We start from the raw sequence: 6,619 nt of genomic DNA on the forward strand, positions 1-6,619 counted from the left end.
GCCCCCCCCCGCACCTGTCGACGTTGCTGGCAGATCAATACTCGAACCGCGTCGGGCCGACCGCCAGCAGTGGATGCCATGGCCAGGTGCGACCCGCCGCCGCGGGGCGGGGAAGAGAGATGCCCCGAGGTGGCGGCGACATCAGAGAGCGCGGCGGACAGCACGAAAGATGGGGTCAGCGGCAGGGGCGCGCCCAGGGCGGCGGAAAAGGAGGTGGTGTCATGGGCGCGTCCAGGCAGCGGAAAGGGAGGTCGTTTCATGGGCGTGCCCAGTGCGGCGGAAAGGGAGGTGGGGTTACGGGCGCCTCGAGGTGCAGCGGGAAAGACAATGGTCATAGGCATGCCCAGGGAGAGGGAACAAGCGGCAGTAGTCCGACGGGCTTGGCCAGGTAAACAGAAAGGGCTACGGTCACGGTGTTTGTTCATGTGTACGGAGAGAGCGAGCTGGCTACGGACGTCGTTTTGCCTGCGCGCATCGATACTTCACCAGCCCTCCAGCCCCCGATTTCGCCTGATTGCCGCTGCACTACGCTAGAAGCATGCAAAAAGCAGAAGTGCTGGCCTGTGCAATACATTGCATGAGTGTCCGCTGCGCTAGCCAGCGTCGCCAGCCACGCCACAGACGGCAGATTCGCATCTTAGCTGAAGCTCTAAATTGCCCTGAACTGTTTCAGATGACCGATTTTGGCTGCGCGGAAGGCACCAACTGGGGATCGCACTCCTTTGAGGGCGTTGGGCCTACTGGGTTCGGCGTGCTTAGCATGCCATGCGTATTGCGATTTGTCGCAAGACATTGCAGCACTACGATCACGACAGCTGGTTCGCAGTGTGCTACGCGAGAAACACTGCATAACCAGTGGGTGTAAATGCTCTGAGCACTTCCTGTGTAAAACGAGCAAGAAAGGCAGCCGGTCTGCCCTTTCACAGCCTATACCTTTTTAAAGGGAACACGACTCACGTCATCACGTCCTTTTTATGGAGCGCCAGCGGCTGCATTGGTCATAGTAGCGCTCAGGGGCCGTGACTCTGCCGTGATTGCAAGCTTCCCGGACCGCGCCCGATCCAGGAACAGTCCAGGCCACGTCAGATCCAGATCGCAGCACACACATTGCATCCCAAGAGGAAAGGACTGGGCCCGTTCGTAATGGGCTAATGGACAGCGGGCTGCGCTGCGACGCGCCCTGCACCCGGCCCATACGGCCGATGGTCTATTGGTCCACGGGGATGTGTCGTGATGGGGCGCCTAAAAGCCTCCACCCTCGCACGACCCATCACCGCGGGAAGTTTGCGAATCGTGTGATGGGAAATGACTGTGACTGATTTGTATTAACTAGGCGTGACGCGATTTGCATAGTGTGTTGGGGAGGCGCTTTGAAGTTGCGAAAGTGTGGCGTAATGGTGCGAGGGAAAAATTCCGCCAGCAGCCTGTGATTTGATGTGACGCGCTAGCATACGGTCATTTAAGCCCGCATCGCAAGATTAATATTGCGCTGGCAAAAATTTGTTGACCGCTTGTTAAGTGTTTTCATAGGTGTTAGAAAAAAATGAGAGATCCTATGACGTCACCGTGACTGCAGACTACCTCACTGACATCACTGAGGCTAAACGTTGCCGGTGATTGCATATATTATATAAATACCAAGCGTTATGTTATAAGGTGTCATGTGAATTACCATGAACGTCACTTCAGAACGGGGCTGGGATCAGTTCAATACAACTGGAAACAGGACGAGAGCTTGCCGTTTGTAGCGGCCAAGAGTTACGTCACCAGAGACATCGCAACGGAGACATACCTGACACGGTGACGTAGTCACTGCGCATGCCCGACAAATTAAGGATGGCCATTGGCGCAGCCACAAACATACCGGGAAAGACAACACAAAAACATCGGCGAAATACCTTCACCTTAGAGGTGCCTTCTGACGCTTTCGAACGAGCTTTTGTCGGACCTGTAACTCTTATCTACTGCGCCTTTGACGTCTGACTTCATCGCGCAGTCAGCTGGCTGACTTCATTATGCAGTCAGCTGGCTAGCGACCCCACTTCAGCATGCTGAACCGAAGCCAGAGTCGCACGAAATGCGGCGCGTTACCATATGATATCGTGCCAGATATCCGGCCGCCGGGCTGCGAGTAGAACTCTCCCACGAACAATGTACACACTCACGCTGGATTATCTAATTGTTGCGAAAGTTTGCTGGTAGGCGTATTGCACGAGGAGAAAATGGTCTCGCATCAGGAGGGCGGCAACGCCATGTGTCCCGTCAACCGATCCTTTTCATACTCCTGGGGTATGTGCCCAGAGTATGTCACATATAGCATGCCGATGGTCAGTTTACGGTGAGTTGTGAGAACATGACATAAAATGAACCCGGCCGCAACTCGACAAACGTGTGATTTTATTGATGGATACCTGATCGGTAAAATTATGTTTTATAGTTAATAGTTGTGTTTTTTAAATTTCTACGGTTTTGTAATACCCAATTACATCTCAATACTACCTCTGGCGCAAAGCTTCTTTTCTCAACCGCTGACCATAAGGTAGGCGTGCCTTATGAAACTCCAGTCAACCGCACGAAAGCCACTTAATCTTCGACCGCATGTGAGATAAACGTGCCACTCCCACCCCCTCCCCTACCCTCCGCCGTCTCCGAGTTCCGATAATAACTTCCCAGCCGTCGTCGATAGATCTGTTATATATATATATATATATATATATATTATATAGTATATGTTGTGTGTGTGTGTGTGTTGTGTGGTGTGTGTGTGTGTGTGTGTGTGTGTGTGTGTGTGTTGTGTGTTGTGTGTGTGTGGTTGTGTTGTGTGTGTGTGGTGTGTGTGTGTGTGTGTGTGTGTGTGTGTGTGTGTGTGTGTGTGTGTTGTGTGTGTGTGTGTGTGTGTGTTGTGTGTGTGGGGTTTGTGTGTGTGTTTGTGTTTGTGTGTGTGTGTGTGTGTGTCCGCGTCTCGCGCTTCCCCGCGCGTGTCCGTCCTCCTTTTCCCTGTTCTGGGCGGCTCCTTTTCCCTCTGCCCGGTCCGTTCCTCCCTCTGCCTCCTCGCTCCCGGTTCCCGACCCCCGATTTGTGGCCCCCACATGCGGTAATTCGTAGTTTTTGCTCTTGTTCGGGATTGTTTTGACGGGATTCGACGCTGGGTTTAACTGTTCTGCCGGTCGAAGTCACCCGCACCATAAGAAGTCAAATTAAATTACAGTCATGAATTCACGAAGTTTATCAGAGGCCTGTGTGAGTTCAGTTCGTAAGCGTATGATCTGATCAGGACCGGAAGAACAAAAGATTATGTCCAATTAGATGCCATGACTTGGACGCTGCCAACCTCAACCCACGACCTTGTTGGCGTCGCGATAAAAAACAAGAACAGTCTTTCGTTTGGTGTCGGTTTACAAAACAGCGCTACCAGTGTGGCGGGCGCTGGAGTGCCCTGAAGTCGTTCAAAGTTTACCGTGGTCTTTAAAAAAATTGGGTGACCCTGTGACGTCATCAGTCATCTGAAAAATGTCAACTCAACTACCCTTAGTTGACGTTAACCGGAACCACAGATTGCCGTTTGAATTTTCCGATTCGACAAGTACATCTTGGGATACCTGGAGGAGGCAGGGGAGGGGTTACCTCCCAGGTGGTCGCCGATGGTGGTGCGTCGCCCGTGGTTAAATGCGGTAATTGTATTACATGTTAAGTCGCAACGTTAACGAGCCTCCCACGAAATAGCCCATTTCGCAGCGGGTCGCTCCGACAAAACTCAACAGTGAGACGAAGTCTCTCCTGGATCACACACGTTCTCAAAATACTCAGCCAATGGGTGTTGTGGAGCCTTGGACTCTTCTGACCCAAGATCTGCTCTTAAACAGCCCACGATGATGATTTGAAACGCCTTCGTGACGTCACCGTCCCCAATCAGACGTGTATTTCGGTCCGGTGACACTGGCGACACGTGCGAAAGGTCACGTGACGCCCCTCGGGCCCGCAGTGGGGCGATCGGAAGCGGTCACGTGCCTGGTGCCTCAGCTATTTCGAGCAGGTGCCTGATCCGCCCCGCCATTCACTTACCCCGCGTGCTGTACGTCAGGTAGATGGGCGGCGGAGGGAGGCGTGTATACGTGATCGCGGGAGAAACAGAGGTGAAAGTAAATGAAAAGACACTAAAAACAATATACGAAGAAAAAAGTCAATAAAAAGCTTCGACCCACTGGTTACAGATTAGTCAGGTTCGGGAAAGCGCCAGAAAAGCGCCACCAGCGCCAGAAACGACAAACAATTCCGAAGGGACTTTACCCAGCGCTCACTAAGCCAACCCTCCTTCAAAAAAGCAGACAGCAGGCAAACGCCTTGCCTGCGCTGACGTCAGCCATGACGTCACTGCTGACGTAACGCCGCCCCTTAGCGACCATGTTTCGCCAGCTGTCTCCATGACCTGGCTGCGTTAACAGCATCTTGGCACGGTGCCAATATGAGACCCAGTCATGACAGCAGCTGGCTTCATTGTGGAGCAGGAGGCTTGTTTCAACACCGATGGAGCAGGTTATTGTTGCCGTAAAAGTGCCGATCTTCGTGTTTTGGGACGCGTCAGGTGCAGGTCTCGTCGCTTGTGCAAGCTGAATTCGAAGGCTTTGTGCACCGATGCGTGTCGGGATCAAAGAGAGAAATATGCGCGTTGCTTATGTGTCATGGGGGACTCTCCATGTCAGAGGCAGTCGTTGCCCGATTGCCTTACAGCAACAGTGAAAGGCCGGGCTGTGTTAACCCATCGAACATGAATGCACTCCAAATGTTTTTTTCCGTCGCCATTTCAAGTAAGAAACGATGGCATTCAGCCAGTCGGAACATGTCATTGCTCCATACGGCTTGTCTAGTGTGATCATGACGCGTAAAATAACTTAAGGGTTCGTAAAGCTACAAATCGCCTCGCCTCCCTGCACAGCTGGTTCTGGTTCGATGAACGCATGACCTTGACCTGAGGTAGACAATGGGCCTGCGCCTCGATAAATGAGCTTCTGTGTAGTTTTTTTTTGCTGTAAATGGCACCGTGCTGGTGGCTGTTCGCACGATCACATTAAACTTTCATCGTGTTTCGTTTAATCGTGGCATCCTCGGGCAGGGACTGAGAGTTAACACGCCCCTCGTGGAAAAAGATATGCGATTGGCAATGCTGACAGCGACTTCGAGAAACAGCCAGAGCACGCCCAGGCAGAAAAGACGACAATGTGTTCACCTTGCAGGGACTTGCTCAAAGTTGGTAGTTGATTTCGCATCACTGAAAACCTTCAGGACGTCTGAATCATTCGCACGAGAAGTCTCGGGTAACTGGCACTGAGACCGGTGACTACCACCGCAGGCGCAAACAATTGCAGAACTAAACTGAGACCGGTGACTACCACCGCAGGCGCAAACAATCGCAGAACTAAACTGAGACCGGTGACTACCACCGCAGGCGCAAACAATTACAGAACTAAACTGAGACCGGTGACTACCACTGCAAGCGCAAACAATCGCAGAACTAAATTGATACCAATGCACACAAATCCACTACAACAACACGAGTCGCGTGCAAGCGTCTCCGCCCCGCCAAGCACTTTCTCTTTTAACGTTTCAATGCCGGTTTGAACTAATTGTCCATAGATTGCGTCCTCTGCAAAGGTGGAAGCTGCCTCGAGCACCGCCTCACGTACCGTTTATAAGCATTGTGCGCCGGCATCTGCTGGAGAAACTGACGCTGCGGGGCTGGGCGCTGTTCACGGCTAGAAGTCACGTCAGCTTAGTGCCGGCCGAATACAAGAATAAATGAAACGCGATCATTAGTGATTTCCGCCAAATTGAGCGGAGAGCCTCCTGCATGCAGGGATTTTGATTATTTGAGCCAAGGGCTACCGGTAAGCGCTATGTAAAGGTCATGCATAGTAAACATGGACGTGGACTAGATGATGAGGCGATTATAACGGGTACGAAGGTCGAGCATATCAAAGAAACACAGGGGCTCATTATTTTTGGCCGTAGGCCATATATAGATGTAAACGAGGGGGAAGGAGGCTTGAGGGGATAGGAGCTTTAGACAAGGGGGAAGGAGGCTTGAGGGGATAGGAGGCTTGGGCAAGGGGGGAGGGAGGCTTGAGGGGACAGGAGGCTTAGACAAGGGGGAAGGAGGCTTGAGGGGATATGAGGCTTAGACCAGGGGGGAAGGAGGCTTGAGAGGATAGGAGGCTTAGACAAGGGGGGAAGGAGGCTTGAGGGGATAGGAGCAAGCCAACACAACGCCACGGCACGAGAGATACACTCAGGCTACCCTCCCTCCCCGCGCCACTAACCTGAACCGTGCCCCGCAGCGCTTCTTCGTTCCGCTCAGCTTTTGTGTTCATCGTCAGTGCATCTGGTGACGTCATCATCTGGGCCCAGCTTTTCGTAGCCAAGTCCCGCCCAATGAGATGTTAGCATCGAGCGTCACAGGCACATGCGTCACACGCGGCTATGAAGAACCACTGTGAGCCCAAATGTGGCCATAAAATCGACTCAGCTCGCTTAGTCTAGATGTAGACATAAAGCGCGCGTGATTGACGCAAATGAGTATGATTCGATTGCAGTTATTGGTAAATTACGATGTCAAAAACGTTGT

Source organism: Pollicipes pollicipes, unplaced genomic scaffold (assembly GCF_011947565.3).
Source record: "Pollicipes pollicipes isolate AB1234 unplaced genomic scaffold, Ppol_2.1 Scaffold_6052;HRSCAF=7182_pilon_pilon_pilon, whole genome shotgun sequence".
In the NCBI taxonomy this organism is placed as follows: Eukaryota; Metazoa; Arthropoda; class Thecostraca; order Pollicipedomorpha; family Pollicipedidae; genus Pollicipes; species Pollicipes pollicipes.